This window comes from Triticum dicoccoides, chromosome 2A (genome assembly GCF_002162155.2).
Source record: "Triticum dicoccoides isolate Atlit2015 ecotype Zavitan chromosome 2A, WEW_v2.0, whole genome shotgun sequence".
In the NCBI taxonomy this organism is placed as follows: Eukaryota; Viridiplantae; Streptophyta; class Magnoliopsida; order Poales; family Poaceae; genus Triticum; species Triticum dicoccoides.
The window spans coordinates 13221853-13241469 of record NC_041382.1 but is presented as its reverse complement, the minus strand read 5'-3'; the positions used below and the strand labels follow the sequence as shown (position 1 = coordinate 13241469).

General features: G+C 47.0%; 1 pseudogene; it reads left to right on the top strand.

The window, feature by feature from the left end:
- The first annotated feature begins 14 nt into the window (after positions 1-14).
- On the top strand, positions 15-1793 carry LOC119357419 (annotated as a pseudogene).
- Positions 1794-19617: the final 17824 nt, after the last annotated feature.

Here is a 19617-nt window from a genome sequence, read left to right as displayed (position 1 = left end):
ATGCACGTACGCGAATGCAAGGAGCTCACCTCAGCGGGTGCTACGGACATGGCGGGCGGCCGTGGCGCAGCATCTTGAGAATCATGGTCTTGAGGTGCGGTACACCGGTGAGCCCGTTCGGTCGCCCGCGTCTACAGATGAAACGTGCCCACAACGATAGGCCATAGGGATAAGAAAGAGATATATGAATCACGTTTTCAGAAAATCCAAATGGATAGTGCATGTGCAGGGCCGTTGATGGGGGAGTGCGAGCAACCTAGAGATTTCTTTCCTTCTTTTCCGCAGATCTCGACAATTTCTTCCTGCATGCCACGCGCGGTCTCCGCGATTATCTTCCGTACATGCATCTGATTGCTTCCTTCTGATTTGTTTACCGATTGGTTGAAAAAAGAAAGGAAATTGATGACCTCCATTGAGTTTATTGCATTACCAAAGAGGATATTCATTTTTTTTGCGCAATCAAGGAGGATATTCATTACCGTACCATACATGTACTGATCACGTTTGTATTACAAAACAAAAAATTGGTTACCATACATGAATTATTTGATTGCTAAAAATATAGTGGGTCCATCCAGATGTGAATAAAACCGGCAAATAGGGAACCAGCAGAAAGAAAACCGGTGGAGGGAGGAAAGAAAATCGGTGGTGGGGTGGGGCCGTGGGGGTCGTACGAAAGGATGGACGAAGGGTGGGCGACGTAAGAGAGGAGAGGGAACCTTACGTTTCTTTTAGATAGTAGAGAAGACCATTTTTGGGGTGAAGGGAGCACATCAGATCAAACAAAAATTAAACGATGTGACCATAATTAAACGATGTACTGTTATGGGGCGAAGGGAGTACATCAGATCAAACAAAAAGAAACAACAGAAGGCCAAGATAAAACACAAAATTACATGAAAGTTCTCCATAGTCGTCGACTCTAGCTGCAATCTCTCGCAACTCGACTTTTCTTCATACATCTCATAAAGAAACCGCAGTAGATCAAACCTGCACAAGCTAAACTCATCTGAAAGGTTTCAAAGAGCCGTATCAGCCGCCCACCAAATAGGCGAGAACCTAAGATCTATTGACACACTACTGCCCGGGGCACACCCTTGCAAGACAGATTGTCGAACTATTACTTTGTTGTCGTACTATCAGGGAAGACTTCAGGAACGCAGCATAGAACGCCATCAACACCGGTACATACATGAGAACATATACTCCGCTCCCCTTTGTTTGCATTTTACACTCTGCTTTCCTCTGTTTTGCATTTAACACTTTGCTTTGCTTTGCATGCCGACGGGCCAGGTTTCGACGGCGTGGAGATCCACGGCGGCAACGGGTACCTCATCGAGCAGTCCTCAAGGACAATGCCAACGACCGGGACGACGGCAGCCTGGAGAACCGGTGCCGCTTTGCATTGGAGGTAGTGGACGCCGTCGCCAAAGAGCTGTCCCGACTCCGACCCACACGCGCTTGGCCTTCACATGGCCACGAAGCTCAATGACCACGACATCCTCTACCTCCTCATGATCGAGCCCTGGATGGCCCTCATCGACGGCCGGCGGGTGGTCCGGCACCGGCTGCTGCCCTACAGGGAGGCCTTCAAGGGCACCTTTATCGTGAATGGCGGGTACGACCGGGAGGAGGGGGACAAGGCAGTCGCATCAGGGTACGCTGACCTCGTCTCATTCGGGCGGCTCTTCCGGGCAAACCCAGACCTACCCAAGAGGCTAGAGCTCAATGCGCTGCTTGACAAGTGCAATAGGATGACGTTCTACATCTCCGATCCCGTCGTCGGCTACTGATGTCTACTACACAACCTTCATCTTGTAGACGTTGTTGGGCCTCCAAGTGCAGAGGTTTGTATGACAGTAGCAAATTTCCCTTAAGTGGATGACCTAAGGTTTATCAATCCGTAGGAGGCGTAGGATAAAGATGGTCTCTCTCAAGCAACCCTGCAACCAAATAACAAAGAGACTCTTGTGTCCCAAACACACCCAATACAATGGTAAACTATATAGATGCACTAGTTCGACGAAGAGATGGTGAAACAAGTGGTATATGGATAGTAGATAAAGGTGTTTGTAATATGAAATTATAAAAACAGTAAGGTAACTAATGATAAAAGTGAGCGTAAACGGTATTGCAATGCTAAGAAACAAGGCCTAGGGTTCGTACTTTCGCTAGTGTAAGTTCCCTCAACAATACTAACATAATTGGATCACATAACTGTCCCTCAACATGCAACAAAGAGTCACTCCAAAGTCACTAATAGCGGAGAACGAACGAAGAGATTATGGTAGGGTACGAGACCACCTCAAAGTTATTCTTTCCAATCAATCTGTTGGGCTATTCCTATAGGTGTCACAAACAGCCCTAGAGTTCGTACTAGAATAACACATTAAGACACAAATCAACCAAAACCCTAATGTCACCTAGATACTCCAATGTCACCTCAAGTATCCGTGGGTATGATTATACGATATGCGTCACACAATCTCAGATTCATCTATTCAACCAACACAAAGGAGCTCAAAGAGTGCCCCAAAGTTCTACCGGAGAATCACGACGAAAACGTGTGCCAACCCCTATGCATAGGTTCATGGGCGGAACCCGCAAGTTGATCACCAAAACATACATCAAGTGAATCACGTGGTATCCCATTGTCACCACAGATACGCACGGCAAGACATACATCAAGTGTTCTCAAATCTTTAAAGACTCAATCCGATAAGATTACTTCAAGGGGAAAACTCAATTCATTACAAGAGAGAAGAGGGGGAGGAGAAACATAAGATCCAACTATAATAGCAAAGCTCGCGATACATCAAGATCGTATCATCTCAAGAACACGAGAGAGAGAGAGAGATCAAACACATAGCTACTGGTACATACCCTCAGCCCCGAGGGAGAACTACTCCCTCCTCGTCATGGAGTGCACCAGGATGATGAAGATGGCCACCGGAGAAGGATCCCCCCTCCAGTAGTGTGCCGGAACGGGTCTAGATTGGCTTTCGGTGGCTACGGAGGCTTCTGGCGGTGGAACTCCCGATCTATTGTGCTCCTGGATGTTTTAGGGTATATGGAGATATATAGGCGGAAGAAGTACGTCAGGGGGCCACGAGGGGCCCATGAGGGTGGAGGGCGCGCCCTAGGGGGTGGGCGCCCCCCTACCTCGTGGCCTCCTCGAAGGTCCCTTGACATGCACTCCAAGTCTTCTGGGCTTCTTTTGATCCAACAATAAGTTCCGTGAAGTTTCAGGTCAATTGGACTCCGTTTGATTTTCCTTTTCTTCGAAACCCTAAAACAAGGTAAAAATAGAAACTGGCACTGGGCTCTGGGTTAATAGGTTAGTCCAAAAAGTGATATAAAAGTGTATGATAAAGCCCATAAACATCCAAAACATAAGATAATATAGCATGGAGCAATCAAAAATTATAGATACGTTGGAGACGTATCAGCATCCCCAAGCTTAATTCCTGCTCGTCCTCGAGTAGGTAAATGATAAAAACAGAATTTTTGATGCAGAGTGCTACTTGGCATAATTTCAATATAATTCTTCTTAATTGTGGTAGGAATATTCAGATTCATAAGATTCAAGACAAAAGTTTAATATTGACATAAAAATAATAATATTTTAAGCATACTAACTAAGCAATTATGTCTTCTCAAAATAACATGGCCAAAGAAAGTTCATCCCTACAAAATCATATGGTTTAGTCATGTTTCATTTTCGTCACACAAGAATGCTATCATCATGCACAACCCTGATGACAAGCCAAGCAATTGTTTCGTACTTCAGTAATCTCAAACCTATAAGCTTTCACGCAATATATGAGCGCGAGCCATGAATATAGCACTTGTTGGGGAACGCAGCAGAATTTTAAAATTTTCTATGCATCACCAAGATCAATCTATGGAGTCATCTATCAACGAGGGAAATAGGAGTGCATCTACATACCCTTGTAGATCACGAGCGGAAGCGTTCAAGAGAACAGGGTTGATGGAGTCGTACTCGACGTGATTCAAATCACCGATGACCAAGTGCCGAACGGACAGCACTTCCGCGTTCAACACACGTACGGTTGGAAAGACGTCTCCTCCAACTTGATCCAGCAAGGGGGAAGGAGAGGTTGATGAAGATCCAGCAGCACGACGGCGTGGTGGTGGAAGCAACGGTGATCTCGGCAGGGCTTCGCCAAGCGCAAGGGAGATGGAGGAGTGTCACGGGAGGGAGAGGGAGAGGCCAGGGGCTTGGGTGCGCAGCCCTCCCTCCCCCCACTATATATAGGGTGCCTAGGGGGGGACGCCGGCCCTAGGAGATCCAATCTCCTAGGGGGGCGGCGGCCAAGGGAGGTGCCTTGCCCCCCAAGGCAAGGGTGGCGCCCCCACCCCTAGGGTTTCTAACCCTAGGCGCAGGGGAGGCCCAAGGGGGGGGGGGCGCACCAGCCCACTAGGGGCTGGTTCCCCTCCCACTTCAGCCCATGGGGCCCTCCGGGATAGGTGGCCCCACCCGATGGACCCCCGGGACCCTTCCGGTGGTCTCGGTACAATACCGGTGACCCCCGAAACCTTCCCGATGGCCGAAACTGGACTTTCTATATATAAATCTTTACCTCCGGACCATTCCGGAACTCCTCGTGATGTCCGGGGTCTCATCCGGGACTTCGAACAACTTTCGGGTTACCGTGTGCTAATATCTCTACAACCCTAGCGTCACCGAACCTTAAGTGTGTAGACCCTACGGGTTCGGGAGACATGCAGACATGACCGAGAAGCCTCTCCGGTCAATAACCAACAACGGGATCTGGATACCCATGTTGGCTCCCACATGCTCCACGATGATCTCATCGGATGAACCACGATGTCGAGGATTCAATCAATCCTTATACAATTCCCTTTGTCAATCGGTACGTTACTTGCCTGAGACTCGATCGTCGGTATCCCAATACCTTGTTCAGTCTCGTTACCGGCAAGTCACTTTACTCGTACCGCAATGCATGATCCCGTGATCAACCACTTGAACACATTGAGCTCATTATGATGATGCATTACCGAGTGGGCCTAGAGATACCTCTCCGTCATATGGAGTGACAAATCCCAGTCTCGATTCGTGCCAACCCAACAGACACTTTCGGAGATACCTGTAATGTACCTTTATAGTCACCCAGTTACGTTGTGACGTTTGGCACACCCAAAGCACTCCTACGGTATCCGGGAGTTGCACAATCTCATGGTCTAAGGAAATGATACTTGACATTCAGAAAAGCTACATCAAACGAACTACATGATCTTTGAGCTAAGCTTAGGATTGGGTCTTGTCCATCACATCATTCTCCTAATGATGTGATCCCGTTATCAATGACATCCAATGTCCATAGTCAGGAAACCATGACTATCTTTTGATCAACGAGCTAGTCAACTAGAGGCTCACTAGGGACGTGTTGTGGTCTATGTGTTCACACATGTATTACGATTTCCGGATAACACAATTATAGCATGAACAATAGACAATTATCATGAATAAAGAAATATAATAATAACCATTTTATTATTGCCTCTAGGGCATATTTCCAACAGTCTCCCACTTGCACTAGAGTCAATATTCTAGTTACATTATGATCAATCGAACACCCATGCAATTCTGGTGTTGATCATGTTTTGCTCTAGGGAGAGGTTTAGTCAACGGATCTGCTACATTAGGTCCGTATGTACTTTACAAATCTCTATGTCTCCATTTTGAACACTTTCACGAATGGAGTTGAAGCGACGCTTGATATGCCTGGTCTTCTTGTGAAACCTGGGCTCCTTGGCAAGGGCAATAGCTCCAGTGTTGTCACAGAAGAGAGTCACCGGACCCGACGCATTGGGTATGACTCCTAGGTCGGTAATGAACTCCTTCACCCAGACTGCTTCTTGTGCTGCCTCCGAGGCTGCCATGTACTCCGTTTCACATGTAGATCCCGCCACAACGCTTTGCTTGCAACTGCATCAGCTTACTGCCCCACCATTCAAAATATACACGTATCCGGTTTGTGACTTAGAGTCATCCAGATCTGTGTCGAAGCTAGCATCAACGTAACCCTTTACGACGAGCTCTTCGTCACCTCCATAAACGAGAAACATTTCCTTGGTCCTTTTCAGGTACTTCAGGATATTCTTGACCGCTGTCCAGTGTTCCATGCCGGGATTACTTTGGTACCTTCCTACCAAACTCATGGCAAGGTTTACATTAGGTCTGGTACACAGCATAGCATACATGATAGACTCTATGGCCGAGGGATAGGGGACGACACTCATCTTTTCTCTATCTTCTGCCGTGGTCGGGCATTGAGCCGTGCTCAATATCGTACCTTGCAATACAGGCAAGAACCCCTTCTTTGACTGATCCATTTTGAACTTCTTCAATATCTTGTCAAGGTACGTACTCTGTGAAAGACCAATGAGGTGTCTCGATCTATCTCTATAGATCTTGATGCCTAATATATAATCAGCTTCTCCAAGGTCCTTCATTGAAAAACACTTGTTCAAGTAGGCCTTTATGCTTTCCAAGAATTCTATATCATTTCCCATCAACAGTATGTCATCCACATACAATATGAGAAATGATACAGAGCTCCCACTCACTTTCTTGTAAATGCAGGCTTCTCCATAAGTCTGCATAAACCCAAACGCTTTGATCATCTCATCAAAACGAATGTTCCAACTCCGAGATGCTTGCACCAACCCATAAATCGAGCATTGGAGCTTGCACACCTTGTCAGCATTCTTAGGATCGACAAAACCTTCCGGCTGCATCATATACAATTCTTCCTTAAGGAAACCATTAAGGAATGCTGTTTTGACGTCCATTTGTCATATCTCATAATCATAGAATGCGGCAATTGCTAACATGATTCGGACGGACTTCAGCTTCGCTACGGGTGAGAAAGTCTCATCGTAGTCAACCCCTTGAACTTGTCGATAACCCTTAGCGACAAGCCGAGCTTTATAGATGGTCACATTACCATCCGCGTCTGTCTTCTTCTTAAAGATCCATTTATTTTCTATGGCTCACCGATCAATGGGCAAGTCAGTCAAAGTCCATACTTCGTTTTCATACATGGATCCTATCTCGGATTTCATGGCTTCCAGCCATTTGTCGGAATCCGGGCCCGCCATCGCTTCTTCATAGTTCGAAGGTTCACCGTTGTCTAACAACATGATTTCCAAGACAGGGTTGCCGTACCACTCTAAGTTCAGTAGCAACTTGATCTAAAGTTTCAGTAGCAACTTGATCTAAAGTTTATGATTATACGATATGCGTGTTTCAGTAGTAGAAGTAATAGATGACGAGACAACTTCAAGAAGACACGATGATGGAGATCATGATGATGGAGATCATGGTGTCATGCAGGTGACAACGATGATCATGGAGCCCCGAAGATGGAGATCAAGAGGAGCAAAATGATATTGGCCATATCATGTCACTATTTGATTGCATGTGATGTTTATCATGTTTTACATCTTATTTGCTTAGAATGATGGTAGCTTAAATAAGATGATCCCTCACTAAAATTTCAAGAAAGGTGTTCCCCCTAACTGTGCACCATTGCGAAGGTTCATTGTTTCGAAGCATCACGTGATGATCGGGTGTGATAGATTCTAATGTTCGAATACAACGGGTGTTGACGAGCCTAGCATGTATAGACATGGCCTCGGGACACATGCAAAACACTTAGGTTGACTTGACGAGCCTAGCATGTACAGACATGGCCTCGGAACACGGAAGACCGAAAGGTCGAACATGAGTCGTATAGAAGATACGATCAACATGAAGATGTTCACCGATGATGACTAGTCCGTCTCACGTGATGATCGGACACGGCCTAGTTGACTCGGATCATGTAATCACTTAGATGACTAGAGGATGTCTATCTGAGTGGGAGTTCATAAGATGAACTTAATTATCCTGAACATAGTCAAAAGGTCTTCGCAAATTATGTCGTAGCTCGCGCTTCAGTTCTACTGTTTAGATATGTTCCTAGAGAAAAATTTAGTTGAAAGATGATAGTAGCAATTATGTGGACTAGGTCCGTAAACTAAGGATTGTCCTCATTGCTTCATAGAAGGCTTATGTCCTTAATGCACCGCTCAGTGTGCTGAGCCTCAAATGTCGTCTGTGGATGTTGCGAACATCTGACATACACATTTTGATAACTACGTGATAGTTCAGTTAAACGGTTTAGAGTTGAGGTACCGAAGACGTTTTGAAATGTCGCGAAACATATGAGATGTTTCGAGGGCTGAAATTGGGATTTCAGGCTCGTGCCCACGTCAAGAGGTATAAGACCTCCGACGATTTTCTTAGCCTGCAAACTAAGGGAGAAAAGCTCAATTGTTGAGCTTGTGCTCAGATTGTCTAAGTACAACAATCATTTGAATCGAGTGGGAGTTGATCTTCCATTAGTGATGTTTCTCCGAAGTCATTACCACCAAGCTGCTAGAGCTTCGTGATGAACTATAATATATTAGGGACATATATGATGATCCTTGAGATATTCGCGATGTTTGACACCACAAAAGTAGAAATCAAGAAGGAGCATCAATTGTTGATGGTTGGTGAAACCACTAGTTTCAAGAAGGGCAAGGGCAAAAAGGGATACTTCATGAAACGGCAAATCAGCTGCTGCTCTAGTGAAGAAACCCAAGGTTGAACCCAAACCTGAGACTAAGTGCTTCTGTAATAAGGGGAACAGCCACTGGAGCAGAATTACCCTAGATACTTGGTAGATGAGAAGTCTGGCAAGGTCAATAGAAGTATATTGGATATACATTGTGTTAATGTGTACTTTACTAGTACTCCTAGTAGCACCATGGTATTAGATACCGGTTCGGTTGCTAAATGTTAGTAAACTCGAAATAAAAGGCTGCGGAGTAAACGGAGACTAGCTAAAGGTGAGCTGGCAATATGTGTTGGAAGTTTTTCCAAGCTTGATGTGATCAAGCATCGCACGCTCCCTCTACCATCGAGATTGGTGTTTGCGTTGAGCATAGACATAATTGGATTATGTCTATGACAATACGGTTATTCATTTAAGAAGAATAATGGTTACTCTGTTTATTTGAATAATACCTTCAATGGTCTTGCACCTAAAATGAATGGTTTATTGAATCTCGATCGTAGTGATACACATGTTCATGCCAAAAGATATAAGATAGTAATGATAGTACCACCTACTTGTGGCACTGCCACGTAAGTCATATCGGTATAAAACGCATGAAGAAGCTCCATGTTGATGGATCTTTGGGCTCACTCGTTTTGAAAAGTTTGAGACATGCGAACCATGTCTATTGGTGTATATGCATGAAGAAACTCCATGCAAATGGACCGTTTGAACTCACTTGATTTTGAATCACTTGAGACATGCAAATCATACCACATGGGCAAGATGACTGAAAGCCTCGTTTTCAGTAAAATGGAACTAGAAAGCAACTTGTTGGAAGTAATACATTTTGATGTGTGCAGTCCAATGAGTGCTGAGGCGTGTAGTGGATATCGTTATGTTCTTACTTCACAGATGATTTGAGTAGATGTTGAGTATATTTACTTGATGAATCACGAGTCTGAATTATTGAAAGGTTCAAGTAATTTCAGGGTGAAGTTGAAAGATCGTCGTGACAAGAGGATAAAATATCTATGATATGATCATAGAGATGAATATCTAAATTACGAGTTTGGCACAGAATTAAGACATTGTGGAAATTGTTTCACAACTAATACAGCCTGAAACACCATAGTATGATGGTGTGTCCGAACATCATAACTGCACCCTATTGGATATGATGCATACCATGATGTCTCTTATCGAATTACCACGATAGTTTATGGGTTAGGCATTAGAGACAACCACATTCACTTTAAATAGGGCACCACGTAATTCCGATGAGATGACACCGTATGAACTATGGTTTAGAGAAATCTAAGCTGTCATTTCTTAAATGTTTGGGGCTGCGACGCTTATGTGAAAAATTTTCAGGCTGATAAGCTCGAACCCAAAGCGGATAAATGCATCTTCATAGGACACCCAAAACAGTTGGGTATACCTCCTGTCTCAGATCCGAAAGCAATAAGGGATTGTTTCTAGAATCGGGTCCTTTCTCGAGGAAAAGTTTCTCTCGAAAGAATTGAGTGGGAGGATGGTGGAGACTTGATGAGGTTATTGAACCGTCTCTTCAACTAGTGTGTGGCAGGGCACAGGGAGTTGTTCCTGTGGCACCTACACCAATTGAAGTGGAAGCTTATGATAGTGATCATGAAACTTCAGATCAAGTCACTACCAAACCTCGTGGGATGACAAGGATGCGTACTACTTTAGAGTGGTACGTAATCCTGTCTTGGAAGTCATGTTGCTAGACAACAATGAACCTACGAGCTATGGAGAAGTGATGGTGGGCCTGGATTCCAAAATGGCTCGAGGCCATATAATCTGAGAGAGGATCCATATATGAAAACAAAGTGTAGATTTTGGAAGAACTACTTGATGGTCGTAAGGCTGTTAGGTACATATGGATTTTTAAAAAGAAGACGAACAATGATGGTAAGTATCACCATTAAGAAAGCTCGACTTGTCGTTAAGATGTTTTTTCCGACAAGTTTAAGGAGTTGACTACGATGATAATTTCTCACCCGTAGCGATGCTTAAGTCCGTCGGAATCATGTTAGCATTAGCTTTATTTTTCGATTATGAAATCTTACAGATGGATGTCAAAACAAGTTTTCTTACCAAGTTTTCGTAAGAAAAATTGTATGTGATACAATAGAAGGTTTTGTCAATCCTGAAAGATGCTAACAAGTATGCAAAGCTCCAGCAATCCTTCTAAGGACTGGAGTAAGCATCTCGGAGTTGGAATGTATGCTTTGATGAGATGATCAAAGATTTTGGGTGTATGCAAAGTTTATGAGAAATTGTATTTCCAAAGAAGTGAGTGGGAGCACTATAGAATTTCTGATGAATATATGTTGTTGACATATTGTTGATCAGAAATGACGTAGAATTTCTGGAAAGCATATAGGGTTATTTGGAAAGTGTTTTTCAATGGAAAGCCTGGATTAAGCTACTTGAACATTGAGCATCAAGATCTATAAGGATAGATCAAAACGCTTAATGGTACTTTCAAATGAGCACATACCTTGACATGATCTTGAAGGTGTTCAAGATGGATCAGTCAAAGAAGGAGTTCTTGCCTGAGTTGTAAGGTATGAAGTTAAGACTTAAAGCACGACCACGGCAGAAGAAAGAGGAAGGACGAAGGTCGTCCCATATGCTTTTGTCATAGGCTCTATACGGTGTGCCATGCTGAGTACCGCACCTGATGTGTGCCTTGCCACATATATGGCAAGAGGGTACAAAGGTAATCTAGGAGTAGATCACCAGATAGCGGTCTAAATTATCCTTAGAGGAATAAGGATATGTTTCTCGGTTATGGAGGTGATAAAGAGTTCGACGTAAAGAGTTACGTCGATGCAAGCTTAACACCTATCCGGATAGCTCTGAGTAGAGATACCGGATACGTATAATGGAGCAACAATTTAGAATAGCTCCAAGTAGAACAATTATGTGAAATGGCTCCAAATGTAGCGTAGTAGTTGCATCTACAAGATGACATAGAAATTTGCGAAGTACATACAGATCTGAATGTTGCAGACCCGTTGACTGAAACCTCTCTCACAATTATAACATGATCAAACCCAAAACTCTTTGGGTGTTAGTCATATGGGGATGTGACCTTGAGTGTTAATCACATATCGATGTGAACTGGATTATTGACTCTAGTGCAAGTGGGAGACTATTGGAAATATGCCCTAGAGGCAATAATAAATTGGTTATTATTATATTTCCTTATTCATGATAATCGTTTATTATCCATGCTAGAATTGTATTGATAGGAAACTCAGATACATGTGTGGATACATAGACAACACCATGTCCCTAGTAAGCCTCTAGTTCACTAGCTCGTTGATCAATAGATGGTTACGGTTTCCTGACCATGGACATTGGATGTCGTTGATAACGGGATCACATCATTAGGAGAATGATGTGATGGACAAGACCCAATCCTAAGCCTAGCACAAGATCATGTAGTTCGTATGCTAAAGCTTTTCTAATGTCAAGTATCATTTCCTTAGACCATGAGATTGTGCAACTCCCGGATACCGTAGGAGTGCTTTGGGTGTGCCAAACGTCACAACATAACTGGGTGGCTATAAAGGTACACTACAGGTATCTCCGAAAGTGTCTGTTGGGTTGGCACGAATCGAGACTGGGATTTGTCACTCCGTGTAAACGGAGAGGTATCTCTGGGCCCACTCGGTAGGACATCATCATAATGTGCACAATGTGATCAAGGAGTTGATCACGGGATGATGTGTTACGGAACGAGTAAAGAGACTTGCCGGTAACGAGATTGAACAGGTATCGGGATACCGACGATCGAATCTCGGGCAAGTATCATACCGCTAGACAAAGGGAATTGTATACAGGATTGATTAAGTCCTTGACATCGTGGTTCATCCGATGAGATCATCGTGGAGCATGTGGGAGCCAACATGGGTATCCAGATCCCGCTGTTGGTTATTGACCGGAGAGTTGTCTCGGCCTTGTCTGCATGACTTCCGAACCCGTAGGGTCTACACACTTAAGGTTCGATGACGCTAGGGTTATAGGGAAAGTATGTACGCGGTTACCGGATGTTGTTCGGAGTCCCGGATGAGATCCCGGACGTCACGAGGAGTTCCGGAATGGTCCGAAGGTAAAGATTGATATATAGGAAGTATGGTTTTGGCCACCGGAAGTGTTCCGGGCATCACCGGTAGTGTACCGGAACCACCGGAGGGGTCCGGGGGTCCACCAGGTGGGGCCACCAGCCCCGGAGGCCTGCATGGGCCAATAGTGGGAAGGGACCAGCCCCTAGGTGGGCTGGGGCGCCTCCCACCAAGGCCCAACGCGCCTCCAAGAGGGGAAGGGGGCAAACCCTAGGCTCAGATGGGCCTAAGGCCCACCTAGTGGTGCGCCCCCCTTTCTCCCTCCTTGGCCGCCCCCTAGATGGGATCTAGGGCTGGCCGCCACCCCTAGGGAGGGAACCCTAGGTGGGGGCGCAGCTCCTCCCCTCCCCCTATATATACTTGAGGTTTGGGGCTGCCCAACACATGTGATTTGCTCTCCCTGTTGGCGCAGCCCTACCCCTCTCCCTCCTCATCTCTCGTAGTGCTTGGCGAAGCCCTGCTGGAGTCCCGCGCTCCTCCACCACCACCACGCCGTCGTGCTGCTGTTGGATGGAGTCTTCCCAACCTCTGCTTCTTCCCTTGCTGGATCAAGGCATAGGAGACGTCACCGGGCTGTACGTGTGTTAAACACGGAGGTGCCGTCCGTTCGACACTAGGATCATCGGTGATTTGGATCACGACGAGTACGACTCCATCAACCCGTTCACTTGAATGCTTCCGCTTAGCGATCTACAAGGGTATGTAGATGCACTCTCCTTCCCCTCGTTGCTAGATTACTCCATAGATTGATCTTGGTGATGCGTAGAAAATTTTGAATTTCTGCTACGTTCCCCAACACAAACCGGTCCGACGCACTCGTGTGTTGTCGCCGCCATCTTCCACAGGTCCGTCTTCAGAGCAAATATTGAGGCTTCTACCTTGTCTGGCCACTCAGCCATCGACGTTACCACGACACCAGACAGCTTCGTCCTCCTGCGCGAGTCCATCGCCACACATTGGACGCCGAATCTCCACTGCGCCACGCCACCGAGATACGTCACCATCAATGAGTAGGATGAAGCACCGCTCCGCCGAGTCCGGCAGGGTTGCTGACGACCAAGCACCGTGGAAGAAGGACTCCGAGGCTGAGCACATAGGCGGCAGAGCGCCAACGCACCGCCACCAGACGAACTCCGACCACGTCACCAACCTCCGCTAAGCACCCAAAGCATCACATCCACCCCAAGCTCACCACGAACGACACCCCCAAGAGCGTGACGACGCCTGGAGCGCCGCTGTCGCTCGATCCGGCAAGGATTTGGGCTTTCGCCCGGCATACGAGCTAGGTGGAAGGAAGAGGGGAAGGAGGCCACCTTGACAGCACCTACAAGAAGGGTACGGCGCCCTCGGGCGTCGCCGCCGTCGTGGCCAGCACTGCTGGCCTCGGATTTCTCCGGAGCCACCTCCCACCTCCAGCCGCCAAACAGGTACAACTCTAGCGACAAAGGCCGCCCAAAGCAGGACCATTGGAGGCAGCCCTGGTTGAAGTAGACGGAGGCCTTCAGATCTGGATCGGGCGCCGCCGAGACGCCCGCACCACAACCGCCACCTGCCGCCGCCTCGCCGCCCCCGCGGCCGAGGAAGAACGGCCAGCACCAACGAGCACCGGTCACCGCAGACCCGACGTCGATCCACCAGCCGAGGCCGCCGCCACGGATCCAAAGCCCCCCGAGGAAGAACAGGGCGGCCAGATCCTCGCCGCCACCTTCACCGGCGGCCGAACGACGACGAGGGAGAGGAGAGGTGGGGGAGAGGGCCGGCGGCGGGCTAGGGTTACGCCGCCCGAGTCGCCCGTGCGGGAGTGACGCGGGGGCCTAGGGGGCCTAGTTCACGCATTTGTTCTTCTCCCCTTAAAAATGGGGGAGAATTTCACTTCCCCGGCCTCTGCACCAACCGAATTTTTAAATGAGTATCAAGATATTTTTTATGAGTGGTTCCGCCACACATCAAACTTGATCCTCAATAAATAAGGGAAAATCCCTATGCATCACCTGTCAATTCTAGGAATTGAACTCGGGTCGTTAGGCTGCACAACCGCATGCCCAACCACTGAGCCAAGGCTCTCTTTGCTCAGATAACCTCAAAAGAATACTGAAATGTAACACAACAATTTATTGATAAAATAATTCAGTATAATACATGTTTCACACCAATCAAATCACATCAATAGAAGCAGTACAATGGTACACAACAGCATCAATGAGACACGAAGCACACATACACACTGACACTCTGAAAAGACACACACACACACAACAGTAATATAATGCAGTAACGAAGGCACGAAGGTAAGTTTTAAATCCTGCATAGGAGTCCGGAGCTCCACCCAGAGCACACGCACGCCCAGTGTAGATAGCAGGTCGTTAGGTTTTACTCCATGATAGAAACATCATGCGAATCAGCACTGAACGGTTGATCTTGGAGGATTATCTTTGGCCTGAAAATAGGACAGCTTGGATGTAGTGCAACAGCTTGTTCCACATGGTATGGGTCGAACTCGCCATTGAGCTCCAACTCTTTTAGGCTTGGAAGATTCCTGACGCCAGTAATGGTGTCCATGCTGGTGAAGGTCCAAACAATCTTTTCAAGATTGGGAGCTGTGCCAACGTCGAAATTAATACTTTTAATGTTGGAGACGCCCTCGATGACAAGAAATTGGATATTCATGAACTCATTAGCGATGAAGGAGAGATTGTGCTCTGTGTATGACTCATGCCGGAGAGTGAGGCAGCGAAGGCGTTCAAGCTTGCCCAGGGTTCTCATAGAACCATCTGACAACATTGTCTTGCGCAGAGTTATCTCGGCAAGATGTGGGAGCTCTTCAATCCAGTTGGGCAACCCCTTGGTGATGCCGTTGATACTAAGGCTCTCAAGTAGCTTGGGAAGTGATTGTGTGTGTTTCAGGTCCATGTTGAGATCCTCACCGCCCTTACTAGCCCAAACTGACAATTTGCAGAGATGTTCACTCAACTCAGTGACCACCCGGAGCAAATGATCGACATTATCTTGTTTACCTTGAATGACCACACCAAGATTTACAAGACGCTTGAGATTCTCGATGTGTTTCAACTCATCGCCACCTTCAAGGACTTGGACATGACTCAGTGTCTCCATTTTTGTCATGCTCCCGATCTTGCGAGGCATCCACACGGTGGAAAGCTCCTCCTCGGGCGAGGCACCGACCTGATAACCAACGGGGCCAGCTAGCAGATGCTTTAGCATCGGGAGAAAGAGGCCTTTTGTGGCAGAAGATGGAACCTTGGTCTGTCGAATATCGAGTGTCTCCAATTCATCCAGCATGTTGATTTTTCTGGGCAGCACAGAAATCTCTGTACTCACCATACTCAGATACTTGAGCTTCAACAAGTTGCTGCATATGATCTTGAGATGCCGGTTCTCTAGTTGCTTGCAGAAGTCTAGGTCCATCACCTTAACCCGTGCGGTCACTCGAGAAAACACAGGGAGCCACTCAACAAATGATGTGATTTGATCAGGGGCACCTGCTTGCGGTCCTAGCATTGCTGGAGAGAAGCAGTTGCAGATGCTACCACCACTCCCACTGCCTTGCTTCTGCTGCTGCTTCTGCTTATCTGAGACTTGGTTCCACTGGATATCACTGCTGATGGAAATATGGCTAGCAAGTTTGGCAGGCAGGCCGGCGTCCCCGAAGTTCTCATCCTTGACTGCCTTAGTAATGAAATCATAGACAATATTTTGCACCTTGCAGGAAATGACATTGCCTAAATTTCCAGTCCTGGTAATGTCCACAAACCCGTGAGCAACGAGGTCCTCAAAGCAGATCTCAGCTCTGTCTAGTGCTTCCCGGCCATCTCCTTGGGTTACATGGCCTTCGGCAACCCATCTTCTTACCAAGCTTGCCCTCCTGATATTGGAATTTGGGGCGAAGATGGATAGGTAGAGCAAACAACTCTTGTCCATCTCAGGCAGCTTATCATAGCAAAACTTCATCATCTTCATTCGGACGCGGAGACGCCGCTTGCTGCCATCAGGATCAGTTTGAGATTGGCCCGGTGATGGTGATTCGAGGCCTGTGCACAGGTCATCCAGTTGCTTCTTAACCGTATAGGGATTACCATGCAGGGTACCGAGCAACAGCTTCATGCAGAAGAGATCGGGGTCACATTGCTGCAAGACACGATGAATGCTGTCGATGGCCCCTGCCTCTCCATGGCATTGCACGGAAACCAGCCGCTTAGCTCTCTCCAAACAAAACTCGACAAAGGAATGGGTTTTAGTTCTGTTTGGAGAGAATTCCTTGGCCAGCCCACCATCCTTTGTGGTCACCATGATTGCACTACCAGGGGAGCAGCCAGAGGAATCTAGAATTTCCTTCATCTCAATCCATGGCGATGGGTGGTCTCCATTTTCAACAACAAGCAAGAACCTTCTACCTTTGACGCACTTTTGGAGCTCCTTCTTCACTTGTTGATTCTCCTTGTCCTCGAGCTGCTGGTCAACACTTACGCCTCCTTCTTGATGGGCAGCAGCAGGAGCATGAGCAGGAGCCGGAGCAGGAGGGAGCTGCTGGTCGTCACTTGCTCCTCCTTCTTCATGGGCAGGAGCAGAAAGCTGGTCAATCATGGCTTGGAGTACATGCTGGGGCTTCTGAGGCCTTTGGATGGTGATCCAAGCTTTGCAGTCGAACTGGCTTGCCACCCAAGGATGTTGGTACACTTTCTTCGCCAGGTCACCACCGTCGGCTTCATCTGGTGCTACAACAGCAATGACTATGGGTCGTCCATCTGCAGCACTGGCTCGGATGGCCTCGGTTGTACTTGTAGCCGCCGGTGCTGCAGGTTCTTCTGCATGAAGCTCGGCTCCATTGTTCTTCAGCCAGTTGATGAGTTGAACCATTCCATCCTTGAGAATCTCAGGCTCAAGGTCAGTGGCAAGCAAGCCTCGCCTGTCAGGATCCGCCTCCTCCCTCACAGCGCCAGCAATCTGATTGTCTCTGGCCGGGACCGTAACACCGTACCTCAGACGGCGCTCGCCGACGTCACGCGCGCGGGACTTGAGCTCCCGGATCTGTGTGGCCACCTCATGGCGCCCGGGGATGGTCCGCAGGAAGAAGAAGGCACGGCGGGCGTGGCCCCAGACGCCCCTAACCCGGGGGGCTGGGCCCACGCGGCGGCGGTAGAGGTCGACGCAGAACTGCGTGTCGTAGGCGAGGTCACGGACCTGCTTCATCCACGCGCGGACCTGATGGTCCCGCTCGCGCTCCTCGCCGGCCTCGGCGAGGTGGTGAAGGAAGCCGTTCATGCTCTCCATCTCGTCCTTGATGAACTGCGCGTCGCGGCGCACCCCGCCCAGCAGCTGCGACTCGTCGCGGATGGCGGACGAGAGGAGGCTCAACAGCGGGTCGATGGCACCGCGTACCACGTACACGGCGCCGCTCATCTTGCCGCCGGCCGGCTCGGGCTCCTTGTACGTACGTACGTACGTACGTACGTATGTGCTAACTCTACACAGCTTAACAGAAATACATATCAACTAGAAGAAGAAGAAGCTGGTCGAAGTAAAGAGACCATGATGCAACGCTAACCAACTTGCTTTGGCAGAGGTTAATTATCCTTGCCACGCTAGCTAGTTCCTTTACCTTTTTCCTTTTGCTTAATTTACCGCAGGTTCCTCAAATATTGTACGCAAAAGAATCTTGGCCATGGCTCGATGCCGCATGCAAAGAAGCAACGTATCATACATACCACCAGGCTCAAGTAAAACCAACGATAACGGTGGCTTTGTTCATTTAATAATTTATTAACATGTTTTATACGTAGTATATATCTTTGCCATGGACCGATGCTGCATGAAAAGAAGCAACGTATCATACATATCACGGCGCTCAAGTAAAGTGATTTAACGTGCGTTGGTTGGACAACACGAGTCTAAACAATAGAGAAGTGATAGATGATTTATGGGCGAACCAACATGTGGTTGGATGATTAGGAGGACAATGGCATCCCTGCCTATCAAAGTTCAAGTCTTAAATTTGATATTGTTGCTCGCATTTTGCTGGATTTATTCCACGCCTTCTGACAATATGCATTCAGTGGAGGAGACTTTCCGTGCACTACAAAAGGTGGCTGTGACAAATTCGCCAATCTTCAAGATGATGTGTCGACTCAGTCTTCCAGCGGAACCTTTTTTCATTTGGTAACATTTTAGCATGTTTCATACGTATTATATCTTGGCCATGGATCGATGCCGCATGCAAAGAAGCAAGGTATCTTCCATACCACCAAGCTCAAGTAAAACCAACGATACCGTTCGCTTTGTTCATTTAATAATTTATTAACATGTTTTATACGTACAAGATCTTGGCCATGGATCGATGCTGCATGACCCGGGCGAGAAGAGATTTGGCAGCGGATCGACAGAGTTTTGGTCTGCCCGTCAAATTGCTAAAGACACTTTTAGCGAGGGTTAGTTGTTATCTTGATGGTCAGATCTAAATAAATGGGTCTGATCGTAAGGCTCCGATTACTCTGTGTTATTGTGTGTACATTAGTGAGGTGCTCTTAGGAAAGAAAATATTCGCTTGTTTAATAGTAGCACAAATTCTTTTTTTTTCTCTACTAGAAAACATTGCCCGTGCATTGCAACGGGAGACAAAAAAATCACATTGCCAAGCCTCTAGATACACGTCCTCTATTTCAACATGACTCTAAATTTAAAAAATGGTAGCTATTTCAAAGTTATTCATCATATACTAACTGGTTAATTCCACTTAAAAAGAAATTGACATGTTAATCCTTTAGCCCGTTGAATGGTAATGCTCTCCTTTTGTGATGCTTGGTTGGATG